Source organism: Oncorhynchus keta, chromosome 19, assembly GCF_023373465.1.
Source record: "Oncorhynchus keta strain PuntledgeMale-10-30-2019 chromosome 19, Oket_V2, whole genome shotgun sequence".
Taxonomy (NCBI): domain Eukaryota; kingdom Metazoa; phylum Chordata; class Actinopteri; order Salmoniformes; family Salmonidae; genus Oncorhynchus; species Oncorhynchus keta.
In genome coordinates, this window is record NC_068439.1 from 70,481,762 (window position 1) to 70,508,126 (window position 26,365).

Here is a 26,365-nt window from a genome sequence, read left to right on the forward strand (position 1 = left end):
TTGGACATAGTATTTGCAGCATACTGCAGTTATACTGCACTCTGACTGCAATCTTTTTTCTTAACATTTTTGGAAGAGGTAATGAAGACAAATTAGGACTATGTCAGTTTGTGGGAGCAGGATTCCACACCATGGAGAAAAGTGAAGGATTAAGAATGAGGCATATATGAATTAGAGAAACGATATGTTATTAATGTTGTTACTATTCCTTAGGAAATGTATTATGGCATGTTCATTCTCCATAGAAAAATTAAGCGCGCATCCGTCCCACTGGCGGGGGTGTGGTTTCCACCAATACAACTACTATGGTTGAGGTACTCCTCCCTCAATGTATTGATGAGCATACTATTGTACATTTGTTGAAGGATAGGCTAGGCTACTGTTCATTTCTTGGACAGCATTTGAATTTCCAGGAGTTGTTTAGATCGTGTTGTGTCTTTTGAAGATCTGTAATTCGTGCAGAAATTATGGAGTAACTGCAATTGTTCCCAACCGTGCAACCTCCGGATTTAGGCTACCGTGGGTTTAAAACGGGTGAGTTTAACTATTTGTAAATTATCTTGATTTGATTGTTTCAGCGTTGATCAGATAACAATTGTATTGTCTCTCCGGAATTTGTTTTCGGACACATTGTTGGTTAGTCTAGAAGTATTTATATTGTTTTCACGCAATTGTCGAATAGTATCCACAAATTAGCAGTATAGCATATTCTCACGGGTGTGGATAAAATAAAGGCGTTCCAATTAAAGGTATCAACATTTCCCCAAAAGTGTTTACTCCTCGAGCTACTTCAGCGTGGTATGACATGTCACAGTGCGCTTGGCTTGCATGTGACTGGTCCTGTTTGTAAGAATCACTTGACATCTGTTTATTAATCATTTATGGAGGCATTAATTTAGTAAAAGTCGTGTTACATGCTGACCAGACCGCTCATGTGTTCGTGTGGATTTTATCCACCCACACCAGATGAGATCAGGACACGCACTCTGAACCAACTATATCCAACTATATTAATTTGGACACAGGTCGATTAAACATTATGGCAATTTAGCTAGCTAGCTTGCTGTTGCTAGCTAATTTGTCCTAGGATATAAACATTGGGTTATTTTACCTGAAATGCACAATGTTCTCTACTCTGACAATTAATCCACAGGTAAAAGGGTAGACAGAGTTTGTTTCTAGTAATCTCTCCTCCAGGCTTCTTCATCTTCTTTGGGCTTTATATGGCGGTTGGCAACCAACTTTAAGGTGCATTACCACCACCAACTGGACTGGAGTATGGACCTCAGTTCACCTTTCAATCACCCATGTGGGTATATGCTCCTAAAAACCAATGAGGAGATGGGAGAGGCGGGACTTGCAGCGAGTCAATGTCACAAATAGAACAAAGTTCTATTTTAGTGCCTGACTACTACGCATACGCAGATTATTTTGTAACACCTTTATGTTAATCGACATCGATATGTCTTGTGTGTGAGCAGAGAGCAGAGGAGATGGCATAGCGGCACTTGTGGCCCTGGTGGGTGATATGGATGTAATTGTAGGGGCCAAACCAAGACTTACTATGAATAACTGTGGCTCTTGTCTTACTGTGGTTTTTGGACAGTGAGGCTATTGCGTCTGACAGTCTGAATTATTTGTCTGACTGGATGCAATAAATATGACATGTTATGATGCCATTACAACTATACTCAGATAGTTTATGCTCACTAAAAAGAGCTCTAGCAATGCATTTCTATGACACATAAGGTAGCCCGACCAGTCGTTTGTCATCTGTGTCCAACTGGATTCTTGAAAGCGTCAGCATGATTCAGTTAGGCAGGCGCCTAGCCGAACCGAAGGAGTCGCACACTCCCTTAAAAGGCCTTTGCTTGAAAAACAAGGGAAAAGATGCCATAGCCAGTATACAATTCCTCAAAATAGTCAGAATTCATTTAAACTACCTCAAGAAATCTGTCATTTCTTTTCACGTTTTTGCCGAGGAGATTTTAGTCACTCAATTTTACATCTAATTTAACTGTTTGGTGCCGTATTTATCATTTTAAAAATTTGCATGAAAAGTAGTCGTCTCTCATTGAATGACAACAAAGACATTATTGAATAATCCCTACTGTTGACCAGTCACAGAAGAAGGGGCGTAAGACTTCGGCTTGCCTCCAGAAAAAAATGTGTGCCCGAACAGCCGAAAAAAACGATACCGAATTCCAAAATGATCAAAAACGTCACAAAATGTCATAATATATGGACAAACTCTTCCCAACTTTTTAGTCTGGGAAGCATGCGTTTATGCAGCCGGCTAGCTATACACATGTGTCCCTGGGGACCGGCTTGTACATAAAACATCCTCCATTCAGACTGCAGGCGCATCGTTTTCCTCCTCAACCTGCTTTAATGGCGAGCCGGCAGGAAAAAACTGTTCCACCACCAGCTATTGCTACTTCCAGATCTTGCATATAGCGTTCAGCCAGGGGTAACAGACTGCTGCAACCTGATTGACCGAACATCAGGAAGTATCATTAGCCACTCTAGCATGGTGGTGGAAAATTGTGCTTTATTAAGACAGTACGCATATTTTTCCAGTTTTTCTTTTGGAGTCTCGCCATTAAAGCTAGTTAAAGAGGAAATCGACGCCTTTGCAACCTGAATGGAGGATATTTTAAGTACGAGCCATTCGCCGGGGGATGGGAGTGTATAGCCAGCTGCACAAAGTCCAGTCGGATTCAGATGACAAACGACGTAAAAAGAATAATAGAACCATCTGCGGCCCGTCGGGTTACCTTATTTGACTGCGATCAATGGAATTGTAACGGTCAGATAACATTAACGCACCCTTAATTCTGTCATTAGCAAAGCACATGAGCATGAAGCCAGGTTTAGAAACCAACAAACCATCCAGCCCACTATTCATTAACTTGCTCCAACACAATGTCGTTAAGTCATTAGACAACATATGGGGAAACAAGTCTTCACACATGACTGAAGGTACCTCCTCCTGTTCATAGGTAAAGATCCCATTGTCCATGTAGGCCTAATCATTAAGAGCACAAGACAGGAATTATTCATGACAAATGCATCTACAGAATGTTGTGATGTGGTGGGATTTTTTTTATTTTTAATAGATCAAACAGTTTCTATCTGAAATGCCAAATACGTTTGATATTGATACTTCATGGAGCTGAGAAGCTCACTCGTAAGATATAGCTGGGGCCATGTGTGTAAGTGTATCAGGTCCCTCCTTTCCACATCACCTTATTCATTATGATCTAAAAGGCTAAACTGATCCTAGATCAGCACTCCTACGCTGAGATGCTTGATACATAAAGCCCCTGGTCTGTCTATATTGAAAAAATATATAAATGCAACATGCAACCATTTCAAAGATTTTGCTGTTGAAGTTCATATAAGGAAATGAGCAACTTGAAATAAATTCATTAGGCCCTAATCTATGGATTTCACATGACTCTGCAAGGGTGCACCCAAAGAGGGAGCCAGGCCCAGCCAATCAGAATGTGTTTTTCCCCACAAAATCACTTTGTTACAGACAGAAATACTCCTCAGCATCTCCCCCCTCCCCTCAGACAATTCTGCAAGTGAAGAAGCCGGATGTGAGGTCCTGGACTGGCGTGGTTACACGTGGTCTGCGGTTATGAGGTTGGACGTACTGCCAAATTCTCTAAAAGGACATTGGAGGTGGCTTATGGTAGAGAAATGAACATGGAATTATCTGGCAACAGCTCTGGTGGGCATTCTTACAGTCATCATGACAATTGCACACTCCCTCAAAACTTGAGACATCTGTGGCATTGTGTTGTGTGACAAAACTGCACATTTTAGAGTGGCCTTTTATTGTCCCCCGCACAAGGTGCACCTGTGTAATGATCATGCTGTTTAATCAGCTTCTTGATGTGCCACACCTAAAATTCTCACTAACATGGATGTAAACACATTTGTGCACAAAATTTGAGATAAATCATATTTGTGTGTGTATGGAAAATGTCTGGGATCTTTTATTTTAGTTCATTAAACATGGGACCAAAACTTTACATTGGTGTTTATATTTTTGTTCAGTGTATAATAAGGCTGTAACAGCTGGTCATTGACCATATGGCCATTGAGGTGGTGACTTCTTGGCCATAAAGACTGCTGTCAAATGAGCAAACAAGAGAAAGTCTTCATGTGTGACCCTCTGAGATTATTCAGAACACTTTTATTGAATTCTCCATGACAGCCATGACAGTAGGGCCATTGTCCAACCTTATTTAATTCGACGTGAAAAAACCCCTCTTGTAAGGATATTGGGCGACTTGTGGTCAAAGCTATCGTAACTTTGCAGAGAAACTTTGGGTCACATTTCATTATAATATTTATTTGGTCTGGTGGAAGAAAGTAGACATAACAAAAATAACAAAAAGTTACATTTTTACACAAGAATAACAAACATTGACCAGGTTTTTTTTCTGGATCAAAAAAGGGCTTAGGTGGGGGGCGTGGCAGGGGGGAGCGGTCGGCGAGGCTAAATTTGAGAGAAGATTTTAGATGCCCCCATCTTGGTGTAGACATATATTTGCATTTTTAAGACCAATTTCCTGTAATTCTAAACATTTTGCCATGCAGCTGAGTGAAAACGTTGCAGTTTTAAAGCAAATTTCCCGCGATGCTACATATTCTACCATGTTCTTTTGCTCAAACATAAAACAACATATGTACTGCTAAATTCATTGTTTTGGGAGTTTAGAATTCTCTCTGAGCTAAAATATCTAGGTCCGTTATCTTTTCTACATACTTTATATCTGGTTTAGTCATTTACATTTACACTGAAGCTCTTTTTCTATCCCAAAAATGTATTTCAACATTTTTGGGACTTAGGCGACCTGAAAAAAAGCTTAGGCGGCTTGCCCAAGATTTCAATTGCAGATGAATCCCTGATTGACATAATTGTTGCGTTCTCTGACACATGCTAGAAGTTGGAAACCAAACTGTTTACTCCCTGGTCCTTTGTTGACAGCTAAACTCAGTCAGAAAACTGGTCAGCCCAAAGCAAACGAAGAGCCAGTCCCTGGTCTTGGACACCAGTCAAAGAAGGGGATATTGGACCCCATGCAACATTCCAACAGCTATGCCAGACCAACATATGCTTACATACTGACAACAATAATCAGGTGAACCAACCAACATCAACAACCAGGCCTGGTCAACGCTGGGCCAGCCAGGTTTGCTCCCAGATAACCAGATGTAAATGGTCTGCGTTCACGCTTAATTGAAGTCAAACACGGGGTCCAAATGGCTGCAATCAATAGATAACATCGACCAATTCGCTAAGGCAAATTTGCTTTAGTAATGTAAAGCTGGCACCAGACTCCTAAGCACAAAAACATCATCATTTATTTTCTCAGCATAAATCCTTGACTAATCCACATCATTATATACATTCTTTCCTAAGAACAACACCCTCCAGAAATAGTAAACCCTCTAATCTAGCGGCATCCAAATACAAGTCTGTGTGTGTGCAGATGCAGTGTACCTACAGATGGATAAAGCCAAGGCAGTGGAGTGGTTAGTCACCATGGGCTTTGGGTTTCCATGACAGCGCTCTCTTTGTGCCCGTCAGTCGGCAGCATGCCCCAGCCTTCCACCCTGTGCTGGTGGTGGTGTGCTGTGTTTGCTCTGTCTACCACTGCACTCCTGGACTCCAGTTGGCCTTTTGTGTGCTCTTTAGTCTGCCCAAGCCCCTCACACACTCAGCTTCAGCAGCACAACAAGCCACGTTGGGGGGGGTTCCAGCCGCTTATTAGAGGCTGAAGAGAAAGAGACGTTTTTACGGCCAACATAAGGTGACTCTCCTGCTAAATTTCTTGCTCTGTAAATCAGTAAAAGAGACAAGCATTGCAAGCAACAAGCATCCTCATTACCTTGCCATCATATGCACACAGAAGGAGGAACACGTGTCAATGTGAACAGGTAAGTGAATGGTGTGGTGCAGTCAAAAGATAGCAGGGGCCTCATTTATACAGTTTTCATGCAAAAGTTGGCATTTATAAAAACTAAACTTGAAAATGTGCTTATCCTCCCGCAAACTGTAGACTATGCGTACATACTGTTTCTAGTGGTTGATGTAATGCATTGCAAGAAAGCAATTGCCAAGTAGTAGCCTTGTGACACTCTTATTCATAACAATAAAACAGGTAGCTAAATATATGATGACTCTTATTCATAACAATAAAACAGGTAGCTAAATATATGATGACTCTTATTCATAACAATAAAACTGGTAGCTAAATATATGATGACTCTTATTCATAACAATAAAACAGGTAGCTAAATATATGATGACTCTTATTCATAACAATAAAACAGGTAGCTAAATATATGATGACTCTTATTCATAACAATAAAACAGGTAGCTAAATATATGATGACTCTTATTCATAACAATAAAACAGGTAGCTAAATATATGATGACTCTTATTCATAACAATAAAACAGGTAGCTAAATATATGATGACTCTTATTCATAACAATAAAACAGGTAGGTAAATACATGATGACTCTTATTCATAACAATAAAACAGGTAGCTAAATATATGATGACTCTTATTCATAACAATAAAACAGGTAGCTAAATATATGATGACTCTTATTCATAACAATAAAACAGGTAGCTAAATATATGATGACTCTTATTCATAACAATAAAACAGGTAGCTAAATATATGATGACTCTTATTCATAACAATAAAACAGGTAGCTAAATATATGATGACTCTTATTCATAACAATAAAACAGGTAGCTAAATACATGATGACACTATTCATAACAATAAAACAGGTAGCTAAATATATGATGACTCTTATTCATAACAATAAACAGGTATCTAAATATATACTGAACAAAAATATAAAAGCAACATGTAAAGTGTTGGTCCAATGTTTCACGAGCTGAAATAAAAGATTCCAGAAATGTTCCATACGGACAAAAAGCTTAATTCCCTAAAATGTTGTGCACAAATGTGTTTACATCCCTGTTAGTGAGCATTTCTCATTTACCAAGACAATCCATCCACCTGACAGGTCTGGCATATCAAGAAGCTGATTTAAACAACATGATCATCACACAGGTGGACCTTGTGCTGGGGACAATAAAAGGCCACTCTAAAATGTGCAGTTTTGTCACACAACACAATGCCACAGATGTCTCAAAAGCTGAGGGAGTGTGCAATTGGCATGCTGACTGCAGGAATGTCCACCAGAGATGTTGCCAGAGATTTGAATGTTAATTTCTCTACCATAAGCTGCCTCCAACGTCATTTTAGAGAATTTGGCAGTACGTCCAACCGGTCAGACCAAGACCTCCACATCCGGCTTCTTCATCTGCGGGATCGTCTGAGACCAGCCACCCGGACAGCTAATGAAACTGAGGAGTATTTCTGTCTGTAATAAAGCTCTTTTGTGGGGGAAAACTAATTCTGATTGGCTGGGCCTGGCTCCCCAGTGGGGGGGTCTGGCTCCCAAGTGGGTGGGACTATGCCCTCTCAGGCCCACCCATGGCTGCGCCCCTGCCCAGTCATGTCAAATCCATAGACATTCTAATGAATTTATTTCAATTGTCTGATTTCCTTATATGAACTGTAACTCAGTAAAATCGTTGAAATTGTTGAATGTTGCGTTTTACATTTTTCTTCAAAATAATAACAAGATGCAGTCATTTGCCATTAGTGAGAACAGCTAAGATCAATTTATTTTATATTTGCATTCTAAAATACTTAGAAATAGGCATCTATTTCCTATATTTATTTCATTTCCATGATCATAGCAGAATAAATTCCTCACCTTTTCTGACTGTGGTGGTTTCAAACTCGCGAGAATAGCCTATAGGCCTACAACAAGTTAGGATAAGCTACCATTTGTCCCACCTCTCATTTAACTGGACCCACTTCACAGTAGCATAGTAAATAGATAAACTATTTCAAGTATTAGGTGATCCGATGCGCAGTTTAACGGTAGAACCGACTGTTCACCTTTTCCATTGTCGTTTGTAGGCTACGTCCTAATAATGTCAAATTTCTCATAGGCTATATTTCATTTCTAAACATAATACATCATACATACACTGAGTATACCAAGCATTCAGAAAACCTTCTCAATATTGAGTTGTATCCTCCCCCTTTGCCCCCAGAACATCCTCAATTCGTCAGGACATGGACTCTACAATGTTTTAAAAGTGTTCCACAAGGATGCTGGCCCATGTTGACTCCAGTGCTTCCCACAGTTGTGTCAAGTTGGCTGGATGTCCTTTGGGTGGTGGGCCATTCTTGATACAAACGGGAAACTGTTGAGCGTGAAAAACCCAACAGTGTTGCAGTTCTTGGCACTAACTGGTGCACCTGGCACTTACTACCATACCCCATTCAAAGGCACTTAAATATTTTGTCTTGCCGATTCACCCTCTGAATGGCACACATACACAATCCAATTTTTCAATTGTCTCAAGGCTTAAGAAGGCAGTGATTCAAATATCCACACTGTGTCAGTAGCAGTATGTGTACTACTGACAGAGACAAAGCCCAGAGCCCCCTCTCTCCTCCTCTCTTCCTCAGGACACTCTGCTGTGGTCTCTCTTTCATGCTCTCTCTCTCTCTCTCTCTCTCTCTCTCTCTCTCTCTCTCTCTCTCTCTCTCTCTCTCTCTCTCTCTCTCTCTCTCTCTCTCTCTCTCTCTCTCTCTCTCTCTCTCAGGACACTCTGCTGAGGTCTCCCTCTCTCCTTCACTCTTCCGCAGGACACTGCTGTGGTCTCCCTCTCTCCTTCACTCTTCCTCAGGACACTCTGCTGAGGTCTCCCTCTCTCCTTCACTCTTCCTCAGGACACTCTGCTGTGCTCTCCCTCTCTCCTTCACTCTTCCTCAGGACACTCTGCTGAGGTCTCCCTCTCTCCTTCACTCTTCCTCAGGACACTCTGCTGTGGTCTCCCTCTCTCCTTCACTCTTCCTCAGGACACTCTGCTGAGGTCTCCCTCTCTCCTTCACTCTTCCTCAGGACACTCTGCTGTGGTCTCCCTCTCTCCTTCACTCTTCCTCAGGACACTCAGCTGAGGTCTCCCTCTCTCCTTCACTCTTCCTCAGGACACTCTGCTGAGGTCTCCCTCTCTCCTTCACTCTTCCTCAGGACACTCAGCTGAGGTCTCCCTCTCTCCTTCACTCTTCCTCAGGACACTCAGCTGAGGTCTCCCTCTCTCCACTCTTCCTCAGGACACTCTGCTGAGGTCTCCCTCTCTCCTTCACTCTTCCTCAGGACACTCAGCTGCGGTGTCCTTCTATCCCGGGAATCGAACCCACAGTTCTCGTGTTGCAAGCACCATGGTCTACCAACCAGAGTATGTGATGAGAGTTGAGCTCATGGAGCGCTGCACAATGCTCCCCGGCACTCCACATCCTTTCCAACGGCTTCGCAAAAAACTGCTCCTAGTTCACAGAAAAAAAACTGCCTCTCTGAATTACCTGAATTAAAGTCACAATTTAACCAACACCCATCTATTTTTGTGACTACCTGGACCTACCAGTTGGTTTTGAACTTTTAAGAGATCTCAGTTTATAAATACTTTGCTACAATGACACTTAGTTATCAACCCACCCCGTTCCTTTCTGTTAGCATGTAGTAAGTACAGCATCATACTTTTGGGATGTCTTTACAGATTCCACAATTATTCCTTAGTTGTGGACAACACATCTATCACGTTCTGACCTTAGTTCCTTTGTTTTGTCTTTGTTTTAGTATGGTCAGGGCTTGAGTTGGGGTGGGCAGTCTATGTTCTTTTTTCTATGATTTGGTATTTCTGTGTTTGGCCTGGTATGGTTCTCAATCAGAGGCAGCTGTTTATCGTTGTCCCTGATTGAGAACCACACTTAGGCAGCCTGTTTTCACCCTTGAGTTGTGGGTGATTATATTGTCTGTTTAGTGTGTTTTGCACCTGACGGAGCTGTTTGGGTTGTGCTTTTTTTTGTTTCTTTGTTTAATGTTGTTCAGTTAAAATAAATAAGATGAACACGTACCACGCTGTGTTTTGGTCCTCACCTTCTTCCACCGACGACTGTTACAACATCATTGCACTCCCCCTCTTACTCTTGATCCTCATCTTTCTAAGTCACCTTGATTATTTTTTTTTTGTTTGTTTCTTTATGAAAACATTTAGCAAACTCCATGACAGTAGCTAAAGCAAGGGGCTATAGCAGCACACAAGTAAATCAAATCAAATCAAATGTATTTATATTGCCCTTCGTACATCAGCTGATATCTCAAAGTGCTGTACAGAAACCCAGCCTAAAACCCCAAACAGCAAGCAATGCAGGTGTAGAAGCACGGTGGCTAGGAAAAACTGCCTAGAAAGGCCAAAACCTAGGAAGAAACCTAGAGAGGAACCAGGCTGTGTGGGGTGGCCAGTCCTCTTCTGGCTGTTCCAGGTGGAGATTATAACAGAACATGGCCAAGATGTTCAAATGTTCATAAATGACCAGCATGGTCCAATAATAATAAGGCAGAACAGTTGAAGTAGACTGAATACAAATGCATGCTGCGTCATGCATGCCCTGAGCTCATGAAGGGAGCTCTATTGGAGCGGGCGACGCTCCAGCCTTTGGGAATCTCGCTACTCGCTCCAGTCAAATTGGGCATGCTCCACTCCTCGCTCCAGTCAAATTGGGCATGCTCCACTCCTCGCTCCAGTCAAACTGGGCATGCTCCACTCCTCGCTCCAGTCAAATTGGGCATGCTCCACTCCTCGCTCCAGTCAAATTGGGCATGCTCCACTCCTCGCTCCAGTCAAATTGGGCATGCTCCACTACTCGCTCCAGTCAAATTGGGCATGCTCCACTCCTCGCTCCAGTCAAATTGGGCATGCTCCACTCCTCGCTCCAGTCAAATTGGGCATGCTCCACTACTCGCTCCAGTCAAATTGGGCATGCTCCACTCCTCGCTCCAGTCAAATTGGGCATGCTGAATGCTCCACTCCTCGCTCCAGTCAAATTGGGCATGCTCCACTCCTCGCTCTAGTCAAATTGGGCATGCTCCACTCCTCGCTCTAGTCAAATTGGGCATGCTCCACTCCTCGCTCTAGTCAAACTGGGCATGCTCCACTCCTCGCTCCAGTCAAATTGGGCATGCTCCACTCCTCGCTCCAGTCAAATTGGGCATGCTCCACTCCTCACTCAGCTCTACTCACATACTCTGCTATTAACTGAGCTACAGAGGACCATGATACAACACTTGGGCTGGGAGACCCCAAATACACACACACACACACACACACACACACACACACACACACACACACACACACACACACACACACACACACACACACACACACACACACACACACACACACACACACACACACACACACACACACACACACACACACACACACACACGATCAGGGTCAGAGGAACAGGGTGAGAAAGACAGAGAGAGAAGAAAAGGGCCCATTGTTGGCCACAGGTGTCTGGCTGCATGGGATGGTGAAAGGGTACAGACAGGAAGAGGACATTCCTAACATCCATCTCTCATCTCTCACACATATTAGTCTGTGTTATTTTGAGCTTCTTTATTCAGACACAAAGAAACTGGTTTTACATGATCCTGCTGTATCTCTCCCAAGCCCGAGGGTGACTGACTGACTACTTTGCAGTGCCTGATCAAATAACACTAGACATTCCCGGAAATCATTTCCCCTTGCGCTCTGCCAGTACATTTATTCATTTCAAAACAATTGCCTAGCTGTCAGTGTCGGCAGACAGTTTGTGTATGAACAGAGGTCTTCAAATATCATTAAGACATGTTGCCTTAGCTCATCTCCCAGGCTGGTAGCTGGGGTGGGACATGCTGGGGGTGGGTTACATGGGGGGAAGTTTGACTGGGGTTGTCCCCCAAATGGCACCCTATTCCCTATATAGTGCACTACTTTTGACCAGGGCCTATAGGGCTTCCGCCAAAAGTAGAGCACTAGGGAATAGGTTGCCATTTGGGACACAACCTGGGTTGTGGTGGGTGGGATGAGGACTGAGAGGGCAGCAGCATGAGAACACAAAGGAGCTCCGATATGAGTAGAACAGGCAGGTAGGGTGGGAGGTTGGGCGCCTGGAACCAGCAACCCAGCAACCAGGGAACAGCTCTGTCAGAAAGAAGGAGAGTGCCTGCTTCCTCCCTATCCCGGCAGTGCCTGACAGGGGGCTTTGTGCTCCCAGCGTGGGCAGACGGGTGGGGCCCCTGAAACCCATGTTACGTTTGGTGTGGTCCCACAGCTGCTTCCTCCTCTGGACCCCATCAAACCACTCAGAAGGGCAGAGGGGAGACTTTGAGTAGGGAGACCTGTGTAATATTATGCACCTGAGGGTCTATTTATAGGACTGTGTTGGTCTGGTTCTCTTGATAAAACTGTGTTGGTCTGGTGTGGTCTAGTTGTCTTGATAAAACTGTGTTGGTCTGGTGTGGTCTAGTTGTCTTGATAAAACTGTGTTGGTCTGGTGTGGTCTAGTTGTCTTGATAAAACTGTGTTGGTCTGGTGTGGTCTAGTTGTCTTGATAAAACTGTGTTGGTCTGGTGTGGTCTAGTTGTCTTGATAAAACTGTGTTGGTCTGGTGTGGTCTAGTTGTCTTGATAAAACTGTGTTGGTCTGGTGTGGTCTAGTTGTCTTGATAAAACTGTGTTGGTCTGGTGTGGTCTGGTTGTCTTGATAAAACTGTGTTGGTCTGGTGTGGTCTAGTTGTCTTGATAAAACTGTGTTGGTCTGGTGTGGTCTGGTTGTCTTGATAAAACTGTGTTGGTCTGGTGTGGTCTAGTTGTCTTGATAAAACTGTGTTGGTCTGGTGTGGTCTGGTTGTCTTGATAAAACTGTGTTGGTCTGGTGTGGTCTGGTTGTCTTGATAAAACTGTGTTGGTCTGGTGTGGTCTGGTTGTCTTGATAAAACTGTGTTGGTCTGGTGTGGTCTGGTCCCGTTTGATTTGTCCACAAGTCTGAATATGAGGCCAAATGTGGCCTGGTGTTTTTATTCATACTCATAATGTGACAGATTCAGATAAACACATGCAACTCAGATTTTTTGCGTAAATCGTTCATTGATGTCAATGGGAGTTAAATCTGAGTTAAGCTAGTTGGATCTCAATTAAAATACTGCCCATATATTTTACGAGTAAGCAGTGTTTCTCTTATTCACTTATTCATCATCTGTTCCCAAAACAAAGTTGAACCCGTATCTACTAATCAGACTATATTTGACCTGGTGTTAAATCTAATCTGACTCTCTTTAGCTACCTCCAGCCCATTTCCACCCTAGGCCTCAACCTGTCAATTTATCCAACACCAGTTAATGAATGGTTAACTAAGTTAGCTGTCAATTAGCGTTGGACCTCATCGATCCATCACTGTACCTGAGCATTCTGTTGTTAGCAAACATGATGGGGGTTGAGGTGAGGACACAGACAGCATCCCAAATATCACCCTATTCCCTATTTAGTGCACAACTTTTTACCAGGGCCCATCAATGTTTGGCCAGTCCTGTGCTAACTTTCTCTGATGCATTCTGACTTTCTCTGATGATTGATAGAGCAGTCTCCATAGTGATGCTCACTTCTTTATACTGCATCTGCATGTCTTATAGTGGAAGTAGTTGTGGGTGTTTGGTGTGTGTGTGTGTGTGTGTGTGTGTGTGTGTGTGTGTGTGTGTGTGTGTGTGTGTGTGTGTGTGTGTGTGTGTGTGTGTGTGTGTGTGTGTGTGTGTGTGTGTGTGTGTGTGTGTGTGTTCACACCTGGCAAGCCTTTGTACATTGGTTTTAGGTTTTTAATTAATTGAAATTTGGAAATATTGTCCTTTAAAAATATTGTCCCATGTACATTGTGTAATTTACTGATGGTCCCTAACTAGCCCCAAAGGGATATCGAATGTCAAACAAAATTGACCTCTAGCAATTAGAGTTCTAGCCAATGAGCTTCAGCCCCTTGCCATTTCTGTGACAGCTAGCAAGATGCACACACAACAGACCGAGAGAGAGAGCAATTGCGTGGTGTGCACATTTCTCCACATGTGACGTAGTACGCAATTTTTGGGGACCCTTTTGGCTCGTGAGCACTAAATTCAGAACTACTGGATAAAAAGTATACAAAAGTACTGGTGAAAGAAAGATGTGAGAGGCCAGTTTATGGTACCCCCCAGTCTCTCAGGCTCTGGTCATATGGGGGATGGGGAGTGGAGTGTGCAACTTAAAGGGATTGTGAAGTGCTGATAACAGTTACCGGCAGGGAAATAGTAACAACTGGAGAATCTTTTTAAATGCTGCAGCACCTTCAGGTTGTGCATTTCTATAGAGGCAGTGGCTGGGATTCCACTCAAAGGTCCTTGAAACCACTGCATTCAGAACTGATGTGTTGACCAAAATCAAAACAGAAGATTCATTTGCAACCCCAAAAAATGTGATTTTTCGACATTATGTTATGCTATTTATTCATTACTTTATTCAGGCATTCAACGCATCCATGATGGCATGATCAGTCTGTCAGTTACTATACGGTGGGGAAGAGTTAACACTGTGGGTGTGTATTCAGCACACGTTTTCAGACGTTTAGATTTGGCCCATTCATCTCTAGTCAGAGGCAGAATGAGGCAACCTGGGTTTGCTCCAGCAATAGCTTAGCACTTGAGTCCGAGCTGTGTATCGCTGTGCAACACCACACACACTAATGAGCAGGATGTGCTGGTTAAGGCTAAGCCCCATGTAAACACAGGGATACCACAGGCAAACCCGATGCCTTCCCTCACGCACAGATCCGCACACAAGAATGCAAGTAAGTACTTTGGGCTTGGAGTCAATTCAGTATTTATTTTTTGTTGCTTTGGTACTAGTTTCACAAGTATGTGGTACATTTTCACAACTCTTAGTACAAAACTCCAAGCTGGTCACACAACACAGCCAGTCTTTCATTCAAAACCTGTCCTTGTGCATTCATTTGGATTGTAAACATCTCTCCACACAACCATTGATTCAAAATATACATTTATTGTGGCATGTAATGAGAACATTGGTTTAATCACCAAAACACAACATAATGATATAATTTCGATGTTTTAACTACCAGTTAATCGAATAGCAAACAATGCAAGATACAAGGTTCACATTTTTCCAAATGTATTACGAATAAAAATCAGAAATACCTTATTTACATACATATTCAGACCCTTTGCTATGAGACTTGAAATTGAGCTCAGGTGCATCCTGTTTCCATTGATCATCCTTGAGATGTTTCTACGACTTGATTGGAGTCCACCTGTGGTAAATTGATTGGACATGATTTGGAAAGGCACACACCGGTCTAAATAAGGTCCCACAGTTGACAGTGCATGTCAGAGCAAAAACCAAGCCATGAGGTCAAAGGAATTGTTCGTAGAGCTCCGAGACAGGATTGTGTCAAGGCACAGATCTGGGGAAGGGTACCAAAACATTTCTGCAGCATTGAAAGTCCCCAAGAACACAGAGCCTCCATCATTCTTACATGGAAGAAGTTTGGAACCATCAAGACTCTCCCTAGAGCGGGGGAGAAGGGTCTTGGTCAAGGAGGTGACCAAGACCTCGATGGTCACTCTGACAGAGCTCCAGAATTTCTCTGTGTAGATGGCAGAACCTTCCAGAAGGACAACCATCTCTGCAGCACTCCACCAATCAGGCCTTTATGGTAGAGTGACCAGACAGACGACACTCCTCAGTAAAAGGCACATGACAGCCCGCTCGGAGTTTGCCAAAAGACACCTACAGACTCTTAGACCATAAGAAACAAGATTCCCTGGGTCTGATGAAACCAAGAGTCTTGGCCAACTCTTTGGCCTGAATGCTAAGCGTCATGTCTGGAGGTGGCAGCATCATGCTGTGGGGATGTTTTTCAGCGACAGGGACTGAGAGACTAGTCAGGATTTGAGGCAAAGATGAATGGAGCAAAGTGCAGAGAGATCCTTGAAGAAAACTTACTTTATATGAAAGGTATTTCTAGATGAAACACTGATTAGGTTTGCTGAAAAAGTTACTGTATGATTCTGTGTGTTGGACTTCGTCAATTGATCATGTGTTGAACGTTTTGAAAAAACTGCCTTTTTGATGATTTTCAGTCTTGTACTAAGAGTTGTGAAATTTGACCACATTCTTGTGAAAATAGTACCAAAGCGATACAAAAAAACTAAAGGATTTCATTAACAGTATTGATCTGCCTTTTAGATGCCAAATGAAAAGAAAATAAGTGTTTTCATTCCAGTGCAACCAACCCAAAACAGGAGAAAGGGCTCTGTGATATAAAAAAGAAAGACCAAGTGGTATAAAAATTATTGGATTTAATGGCTTAAAGTTGAATACTATCTGTCCAGAAGGTCACTGGTCATTTTAGGCGTAGAGGAATAAGAACATTTTTCAAGTAGATGTGTCAATGTGGTGTAGAGCAGCTAAAACCACATCCATCAATTGTATTCTCTGTTTTATTTCCCTAGTTTCTATTGTAGACAGTGCAGCCTTAACATGGCAGTATGGCTGCCAGAGGTCCACAACCATGAAAACAATGTTGTTTGAAACACCTCTGACTGTGAACACAGCTTAGTAATACTGTTGACCAGTCACTGAGTGGGGAGGGCTGACAAATACATTCTCTTAAGACTTTCTCACTAGCACTGCTGACTTACGAACACACACACACGCACACAGACACACACACACACACACACACACACACACACACACACACACACACACACACACACACACACACACACACACACACACACACACACACACACACACACACACACACACACACACACACACACACTGACTATAATACACTGTACATAAAACATACCCGCACAGGACGAGGTCACTTCCTGTGACGGGGTAGGGCTGTTTCCTCTCAGCTGGTCTCACCAATAGCAGGGCTCCATTCCTATCTGACTAACAGGTTTCAGAAGGTCAAACATCCCGTCCACATGTGTTCCTGTGACGCTGTAGTACTGTAGTGTAAAACCTGGGAATGAACATCCAACTGAAGTTTCATCGGATAGCCTACAGCAGAGACTTCAGGAGGGCTATCAGACACAGTAAACACAGTGTCATACACATACAGTGCATTCAGAAAACATTCAGACCCTTTTCCGTTTTCCACATTTTGTTACGTATCCTAAAATGGATTCAGTAAATGTTCTCCATCATCAATCTACCCACAATATCCCATAATGACAAAGCAAAAACAGGTTTTTAGAAATGTTTGCTCATTTATTTCTACAACTTCATTGGAGTCCACCTGTGGTAAATTCAATTGATTGGACATGATTTGGAAAGGCACACACCTGTCTATATAAGGGACCACAGTTGACAGTGCATGTCAGAGCAAAATCCAAGCCATGAGGTTGAAGGAATTGTCCGTAGAGCTCCAAGACAGGATTGTGTGGAGACATAGCTCTCGGGAAGGGTACCAAAAAATATCTGCAGCATTGAAGGTCCCCTAGTACACAGTGGCCTCCATCATTCTTAAATGGAAGCAGTTTGGAACCACCAAGACTCTTCCTAGAGCTGGCACCCAGCCAAACTGAGCAATTGGGGGAGAAGGGCCTTGGTCAGGGAGGTGACCAAGAACCTGATGGTCATTATGACAGAGCTTCAAAGTTCCTCTGTGGAGATGGGAGAACCTTCCAAAAGGACAACAGGGAATATGGTTAGGATCGAGGGAAAGATGAACGGAGCAAAGTACAGAGAGATCCTTGATGAAAAACATTATTTCCAAATGCATTGTATTTCTGCTGCCTGCTTTGAGGAATACAAAGATTTCAAAATGTATTTATAAGCTGTGTACTGATTACTGAAAAGTGCAGCAGCACTTCACCAAGTTCTCCTCTGACTTCAGTCTCTTCTAACAGGAATCAAGGTAAGACCCAAGTGCAGACTGTGTCAAGTAACAATGTTTCTTGTAACCACAGGGGCAGGCAAACGACAGGTCAAGGCAGACAGGGGTCGTTAATCCAGAGCAGAGGCCAAGGTACAGGATGGCAGGCATGCTCAGGGTCAGGCAGAGGTCGGTAATCCAGAGGTGGAGCAAAGGTACAGAACGGCAGGCAGGCTCAGGGACAGGCAGTGGTCAGGCGGGCGGGTACAGGGTCAGGTCAGGCAAAGGTCAAAAACCAGGAGGATGAGAAAAAGAGAGACTAGGGAAAACCAGGAGCTGAGACAAAACGCTGGTAGGCTTGAACAAACAAGACGAACTGGCAACAGACTGACAGAAAACACGGGTATAAATATAAATGGGGAAGATGGGCGACAGCTGGAGGGGGGTGGAGACAAGCACAAGGACAGGTAAAACAGATCAGGTTGTGACATCTTCTGTTGTTTGATGGGAACACTTCTCTCCTGGCTTACATGAGAGGCCGCCGTTCCAGGGAGTGTGAATGTTCAGACATGGAGGGAGAGTCACAGAGCTGTGCTTACCAGGAACCACAGAGGCTGAGTCCTAATTCTCCAACCTTTTCCAGAAGTGTGCACTTGCACGCTCCCCGTCATGGATATGATTGTTGTAAACATTGGCTGGAGTGAGTTTTTCCATTATTGTCAAATTCAAATGAGAAAGTGTGCAAGGTGGAGAATCGGGATGCAGGAGAGAAGTCAGGAGAGCCTCACTCCTCTCTTATGCAACCCTGAGAGAGGCTGAAGATCCAACACTGGGAGAGGCTGAAGAACCAACCCTGAGAGAGGCTGAAAATCCAACACTGAGAGAGGCTGAAGATCCAACACTGAGAGAGGCTGAAGATCCAACACTGAGAGAGGCTGAAGATCCAACACTGAGAGAGGCTGAAGATCCAACCCTGAGAGAGGCTGAAAATCCAACCCTGAGAGAGGCTGAAGATCCAACCCTGAGAGAGGCTGAAAATCCAACCCTGAGAGAGGCTGAAGATCCAACCCTGAGAGAGGCTGAAGATCCAACCCTGAGAGAGGCTGAAAATCCAACACTGAGAGAGGCTGAAGATCCAACCCTGAGAGAGGCTAAAAATCCAACAATGAGAGAGGCTGAAGATCCAACCCTGAGAGAGGCTGAAGAGCCAACCCTGAGAGAGGCTGAAAATCCAACAATGAGAGAGGCTGAAGATCCAACCCTGAGAGAGGCTGAAGAGCCAACCCTGAGAGAGGCTGAAGAGCCAACCCTGAGAGAGGCTGAAAATCCAACAATGAGAGAGGCTGAAGATCCAACCCTGAGAGAGGCTGAAGAGCCAACCCTGAGAGAGACTGAAGATCCAACACTGAGAGAGGCTGAAGATCCAACCCTGAGAGAGGCTGAAAATCCAACAATGAGAGAGGCTGAAGATCCAACCCTGAGAGAGACTGAAGATCCAACACTGAGAGAGGCTGAAGATCCAACATTGGGAGAGGCTAGGGGTTCCAACATTGGGAGAGGCTGGGGACCCAACACTGGGAGAGACTGGGGATCCAACATTGGGAGAGGCTGGGGATCCAACCCTGAGAGTGGCTGAAGATCCAACACTGGGCGAGGCTGAAGATCCAACACTGGGCGAGGCTGAAGATCCGACACTGGGAGAGGCTGGGTATCCAACACTGGGAGAGGCTGAAGATCCAACATTGGGAGAGACTGGGGATCCAACACTGGGAGAGGCTGAAGATCCAACATTGGGAGAGACTGGGGATCCAACATTGGGAGAGGCTGGGGATCCAACATTGGGAGAGGCTGGGTATCCAACATTGGGAGAGGCTGGGGATCCAACATTGGGAGAGGCTGGGGATCCAACACTGGGAGAGGCTGAAGATCCAACACTGGGAGAGGCTTGAGACCCAACATTGGGAGAGGCTGGAGTTCCAACACTGAAAGAGGCTGGGGATCCAACATTGGGAAAGGCTGGGGATCCAACACTGGGAGAGGCTGTGGTTCCAACACTGAAAGAGGTTGGGGATCCAACACTGGGAGAGGCTGGAGATCCAACACTGGGAGAGGCTGGGTATCCAACATTGGGAGAGGCTGGGGATCCAACACTGGGAGAGGCTGGGGATCCAACACTGGGAGAGGCTGGGGATCCAACACTGGGAGAGGCTGGGGATCCAACACTGAAAGAGGCTGGGGATCCAACACTGGGAGAGGCTGGAGATCCAACACTGGGAGAGGCTGGGGATCCAACACTGGGAGAGGCTGGGGATCCAACATTGGGAGAGGCTGGGGATCCAACACTGGGAGAGGCTGTGGTTCCAACACTGAAAGAGGTTGGGGATCCAACACTGGGAGAGGCTGGGGATCCAACATTGGGAGAGGCTGGGGATCCAACACTGGGAGAGGCTGAAGATCCAACACTGGGAGAGGCTTGAGACCCAACACTGGGAGAGGCTGAAGATCCAACCCTGAGAGAGGCTGAAAATCCAACACTGAGAGAGGTTGAAGATCCAACACTGAGAGAGGCTGAAGATCCAACACTGAGAGAGGCTGAAGATCCAACCCTGAGAGAGGCTGAAAATCCAACCCTGAGAGAGGCTGAAGATCCAACCCTGAGAGAGGCTGAAAATCCAACCCTGAGAGAGGCTGAAGATCCAACCCTGAGAGAGGCTGAAGATCCAACCCTGAGAGAGGCTGAAAATCCAACACTGAGAGAGGCTGAAGATCCAACCCTGAGAGAGGCTGAAAATCCAACACTGAGAGAGGCTGAAGATCCAACCCTGAGAGAGGCTGAAGATCCAACCCTGAGAGAGGCTGAAAATCCAACACTGAGAGAGGCTGAAGATCCAACCCTGAGAGAGGCTGAAGAGCCAACCCTGAGAGAGGCTGAAGAGCCAACCCTGAGAGAGGCTGAAAATCCAACAATGAGAGAGGCTGAAGATCCAACCCTGAGAGAGGCTGAAGAGCCAACCCTGAGAGAGACTGAAGATCCAACACTGAGAGAGGCTGAAGATCCAACCCTGAGAGAGGCTGAAAATCCAACAATGAGAGAGGCTGAAGATCCAACCCTGAGAGAGGCTGAAGATCCAACATTGGGAGAGGCTAGGGGTTCCAACATTGGGAGAGGCTGGGGACCCAACACTGGGAGAGACTGGGGATCCAACATTGGGAGAGGCTGGGGATCCAACCCTGGAGTGGCTGAAGATCCAACACTGGGCGAGGCTGAAGATCCAACACTGGGCGAGGCTGAAGATCCGACACTGGGAGAGGCTGGGTATCCAACACTGGGAGAGGCTGAAGATCCAACATTGGGAGAGACTGGGGATCCAACACTGGGAGGCTGAAGATCCAACATTGGGAGAGACTGGGGATCCAACATTGGGAGAGGCTGGGGATCCAACATTGGGAGAGGCTGGGTATCCAACATTGGGAGAGGCTGGGGATCCAACATTGGGAGAGGCTGGGGATCCAACACTGGGAGAGGCTGAAGATCCAACACTGGGAGAGGCTTGAGACCCAACATTGGGAGAGGCTGGAGTTCCAACACTGAAAGAGGCTGGGGATCCAACATTGGGAAAGGCTGGGGATCCAACACTGGGAGAGGCTGTGGTTCCAACACTGAAAGAGGTTGGGGATCCAACACTGGGAGAGGCTGGAGATCCAACACTGGGAGAGGCTGGGGATCCAACACTGGGAGAGGCTGGGGATCCAACACTGGGAGAGGCTGGGGATCCAACACTGGGAGAGGCTGGGGATCCAACACTGAGAGAGGCTGGGGATCCAACACTGGGAGAGGCTGGAGATCCAACACTGGGAGAGGCTGGAGTTCCAACACTGAAAGAGGCTGGGGATCCAACACTGGGAGAGGCTGGAGATCCAACATTGGGAGAGGCTGGGGATCCAACACTGGGAGAGGCTGTGGTTCCAACACTGAAAGAGGTTGGGGATCCAACACTGGGAGAGGCTGGGGATCCAACATTGGGAGAGGCTGGGGATCCAACACTGGGAGAGGCTGAAGATCCAACACTGGGAGAGGCTTGAGACCCAACATTGGGAGAGGCTGGAGTTCCAACATTGAGAGAGGCTGGGGATCCAACATTGGGAAAGGATAGGGGATCCAACACTGGGAGAGGCTGGAGTTCCAACACTGAAAGAGGCTGGGGATCCAACACTGGGAGAGGCTGGGTATCCAACACTGGGAGAGGCTGGGGATCCAAAACTGGGAGAGGCTGGGGATCCAACACTGGGAGAGGCTGGGGATCCAACACTGGGAGAGGCTGGGGATCCAACACTGGGAGAGGCTGGAGATCCGGCCACACAGAATGGAAAACAATAAGGACTGGAGCCAGAAAGGAGCAGGACACGATGACAAAACATCAACTGAGAGAGATACCACTGAACAGTGCTGATGGAGAAGAAATAAGAAGGAATGTGGGGTAGTGGGAAAAACTGACACACAGGGGAAAGATGTGTATCTGACTCACATACATTTGTTCATATACTTGTTCATACACATGCATGAACACACATACAGTACACACGCACCCCCCCTTCTAACCCTTGCATTTTTTATTTGGGTCATGGAAGGTTCCCAGATATCCATTGTGGGAAGCAGCCTTTTGGGGGCCCTAAACATATTTCCTGCATTTCTACATGTTGCCACGGGGCTTAGAGAAAATGTTGCAGTTTTAAAGCAAGTTTTCTGCAATTCTACACATTCTGCCATAAGGCGGAGAGAAAATGTTGCTATTTTATAAAAAATGTCATGCAATTCTACTCATTTTGCCATGGGGCGGAGAGAAGAATTAGTCATTTTAAAGCTAATTTCCTGAAATTCTACACATTTTGCCATTATTCATGCAATGTCAATACAATATCTGAGCGAGTGACTAACAAAATCAATGTGGGGCCCCTGGGCACATGACCTTCGTGCCTGGTTGGTAATTTGGCCATGATTACTACTAAGTTTAGATAGCTGGCTAGACTAACTTACCAATCACGTTTTTTTTGTTGCTTACATGGGCGAATTGAGTGACTGTCAGTGACTGACATAACAAGAGGAAAACTAATGATGCACAACCACATTTCGGCCCTGGTCAAAAGTAGTACACTCCAAACATTGGAAGAAAAAAAGATAGCGATTCAACATACAATTGTAGGGCAACCAGCTGCAATAGGTTTGTGTGTTCACTCAACAAAAATGTTCTTGGGCAAACTCACAACAAAAAGTTTGCGTGTGAACATTTTGTTGAGCAAACTCACAATCCTATTGCAGCTGTCTGCCTTACAATTGTATGTTGAATCAACATTATTATTCGTTTTTTTCTATAGTGATGGCTGTCTCCCTGTTCCTCTCACAGGGGAATATGCCTCTGCTGGGGTTAGGGAGATGGATGAGTCCCCTGGGAGACCAGAAAGAGCAGAATAAGAACAACTGTGACATTCGTGGACATTGTCCACGTTAAGAGAAAATGAGTTTGAGGATGGATTTTTAAGTGACGCATGGAGGCTATAAATATATGCATGTCTGTGTTTGTAAACAAGCAGAGGAACCTTTTGTGCTCTGAAATGTGGGTATTCCCGGAAATGTGTGTGTGTGTGTGTGTGTGTGTGTGTGTGTGTGTGTGTGTGTGTGTGTGTGTGTGTGTGTGTGTGTGTGTGTGTGTGTGTGTGTGTGTGTGTGTGTGTGTGTGTGTGTGTGTGTGTGTGTGTGTGTGTGTGTGTGTGTGTGTGTGTGTGTGTGTGTGTGTGTGTGTGTGTGTGTGTGTGTGTGTGTGTGTGTGTGTGTGTGTGTATATATATATATATATATATATATATATATATATATATATATATATATATATATGCCTGTATGCCTTTGTGCGTGCCTGTGTGTGTAAGCACCGTGTTTGAGGGCTGGTGGTGAGGGGGCAAGCAATGGGAATTATCTTGTGGGGGAACAGGGGGTAGACGAGACTGGAGAGCATAAAGGTAGGACTATTAGATCGGTAATGAAACGCAGCTGTGGACCAGTCAGGCCCATAAAGACATGAGGAAACAAAAAGCCATGTTCTTGGACTCTCAGAAGAAAAGGGAGGCCTGGGAATGGGAATGGGAATGGGAATGGGAAAAGCCTGTTTATGATGCAATAATGCTGCAGAGGACACTGGATTCGTGTAACAGAGCAGCCACTGTAGGTGCCGTTCCTGTCCCTCACTTCTGCACAACACCTTCCACGCACAAAGCAATGTTAGTCAGCTAGCCACCAATCTACTTTTGAGTAAGAATGGAGGTAGGCGATGTATTCTGAGAGCACTTCAAGAGAAAACAAAAGAGCTTGTGTCATCATTCTGACACTTGGCAGAATGAAATGATAAGATATGAAAAGATGACGTGCTTCCCTGGGTAAAGATCTCCCAATGCACATTGAGGAATAGAACAATTAACATGTTTCATGGGGTCAACTTTACACTTATTTCAGAGATGGAAACAAACCTGGCCCATCTGTGGTCTGGTCTGGGTAAGCGGCTGCCTTGTTTAGAGGGGGTTACAGCGCTGCGGCTGGACGAGATTTAATAATGTTCTAATGCCATGCGCACACTCAAAAATAAAGAAGGGATACTGGTGTGTTAGGTTGGGTAAGGGTTTGCAATGGACCGTCATTATCCCAAATGGAACATTGATAAGATCAAATTTACTGTGAAATGGCATCGCTGAGAGACCCTAATGGAAGCCACGAGTTTCCAGTGTGGCTGGAGGATGGGGACCGCAGTGCGTATCGCAGGCTGTTTTTTCCAGCCCAGTCAGGAAAAAAACATTACCCCTTACCCAAACCCCCCTATACTCTAGTTCCCTTCCCTTCTCCCATCAGCTTTCAATATACTCACTGGGCCCAGTGGGGGAGACCATGGAGACAGAGGACGACCTAAATTACAGCTGTGGGTAACACAGTAATCCACATTATCATGAGGTATTCGCTGCTGATTTCCTCTTTGGACTCAATGTATATATGGTTCAAACGCATTAAGAAGGAAAGAAATTCCACAAATTAACAAGGCACACCTGTTAATTTAAATGCATTCCAGGTGACTACCTAATGAAACTGGTTGAGAGAATGCCAACAGTGTCCAAAGCTGTCAGTCTTCAAGGCAAAGGGTGGCTACTTTGAAGAATGTAAAATACTTTTTGAGGTACAACCTGATTCCATATGTGTTATCTCATAGTTTTGATGTCTTTACTATTATGTAGAAAATAGTAAGAATAAAGAAAAACCCTTGAATGAGTAGGTGTGTCCAAACTTTTGACTGGTACTGATTATACGAGACAGATGTCTGGCCTGGCAATCCATGTCTATGTTTTGGAAATATCTAAGAGTGCTGTAGGCATAGACTTTACGTCTCATAAACGAGAGAGGATGCATATTATGAACTGTGTAGCTACCGACTGCACGACAACATAGCTTGAAGCACTCCAATATGAGCAGCAAGTTTAACAGAATCTCTGATTGGCTGTAAAAAAAAAATGTAAGTTTTAGGATCCCCATTAGCTAACGCAGTAACGCAAGTTATTCTTCCTGGTGTCCAACACCAATTAACAAGACATTACAAACAACCACAAATCAAGACTTAACAAACATTCAACAAGTAGACAATACAGACAATTAAAATGACAGGAAACACATTTAACATTCAGTTGATGCTTTCTATTTCCTGTCCCGTCATATGGTCTATCACATTAGATGTTCTGTCTATTTCCTGTCCAGTCATATGGTCTATCACATTAGATGTTCTTTCTATTTCCTGTCCAGTCATATGGTCTATCACATTAGATGTTCTTTCTATTTCCTGTCCAGTCATATGGTCTATCACATTAGATGTTCTTTCTATTTCCTGTCCAGTCATATGGTCTATCACATTAGATGTTCTGTCTATTTCCTGTCCAGTCATATGGTCTATCACATTAGATGTTCTTTCTATTTCCTGTCCAGTCATATGGTCTATCACATTAGATGTTCTTTCTATTTCCTGTCCAGTCATATGGTCTATCACATTAGATGTTCTTTCTATTTCCTGTCCAGTCATATGGTCTATCACATTAGATGTTCTGTCTATTTCCTGTCCAGTCATATGGTCTATCACATTAGATGTTCTTTCTATTTCCTGTCCAGTCATATGGTGTATCACATTAGATGTACTTTCTATTTCCTGTCCAGTCATATGGTCTATCACATTAGATGTTCTTTCTATTTCCTGTCCAGTCATATGGTCTATCACATTAGATGTTCTTTCTATTTCCTGTCCAGTCATATGGTCTATCACATTAGATGTTCTGTCTATTTCCTGTCCAGTCATATGGTCTATCACATTAGATGTTCTTTCTATTTCCTGTCCAGTCATATGGTGTATCACATTAGATGTACTTTCTATTTCCTGTCCAGTCATATGGTCT

The 26,365-nt window shown here is 44.4% G+C and overlaps 1 protein-coding gene across 3 annotated transcripts in view; it reads left to right on the forward strand.

Moving 5' to 3' along the window:
• Positions 1-290: 290 nt before the first annotated feature.
• The window catches only part of LOC118398802 (rho guanine nucleotide exchange factor TIAM2-like), a 75,870-nt gene continuing 49,795 nt past the window's right edge, over positions 291-26,365 (forward strand). For all 3 annotated transcript variants that reach the window (XM_052471222.1, XM_035794521.2, XM_052471223.1), the window contains exon 1: positions 291-534. The gene's annotated coding sequence lies outside the window, so the exon portion shown is untranslated. The remainder of the gene's footprint in view (positions 535-26,365) is intronic.